We start from the raw sequence: 768 nt of genomic DNA, 5'->3' as shown, positions 1-768 counted from the left end.
ACTTTAACGAATTTTTTATTAACAAACTCAATGATTTTAAAGCGAGCAATGGCAACACTGTACGGGGGGGGGGAAATCTCCAGCGCGCGATACTGTGTATCGGAAATTCTAAAGATATGCTCATTTTAAAGTTATTTTCCATTATTGCTGTCAAAGTGAATTTTACGGTTTAAGTGCGAAGAACACGATATTTAATAAATAAAGGTATTCCACAAAACGTTAAAAAAACGCCCCAATCTACAAAACGTTAAAAAAAAAAACGCCCCTTTGAGAGTAATGTAAATTCTGAAAGCTCATATTTTTTTTAATTAGAAAAATATTAAATTTAGTTTTCTTATTTGGACTAATTTTACTATAATCTTAAAGACAGCCTGAAATTCTCAAACGTACACATTTTCAAAACATAAAGGATGAAACGCATAAATGCAATGGGACTCGGAGACAAGAAACAAGCAGTGCTATTGGCAAAATAAAGTCAGATCCCTCCCCCCGAACAGGGGCACCTTGAAGCCCGAATTTTGAATTCATTTTATTATCTTGTAAAGTTTATTTTAATTTTATAACAATTATTTTTAATTTTGAAACCCTTTCCTTTAAATTCTTGTTTCCCCATTACAAACCCCCTACGAGAATGAGTTTTTAGTAACGCGTTGCATGTAAATGAGGTAGAAGGAGTATTTAAAGAAGGTTCAGTCTAATCGCGGCATACATTATATATAATCTTCATTTATTATTTATTACACTGAAATGTATTTTGCTTACTGCACT

The sequence above is a fragment of the Stegodyphus dumicola genome, chromosome 11, assembly GCF_044657685.1.
Source record: "Stegodyphus dumicola isolate Sdum_Otavi_A_Nest chromosome 11, ASM4465768v1".
In the NCBI taxonomy this organism is placed as follows: Eukaryota; Metazoa; Arthropoda; class Arachnida; order Araneae; family Eresidae; genus Stegodyphus; species Stegodyphus dumicola.
This window is presented reverse-complemented; position numbering follows the sequence as displayed.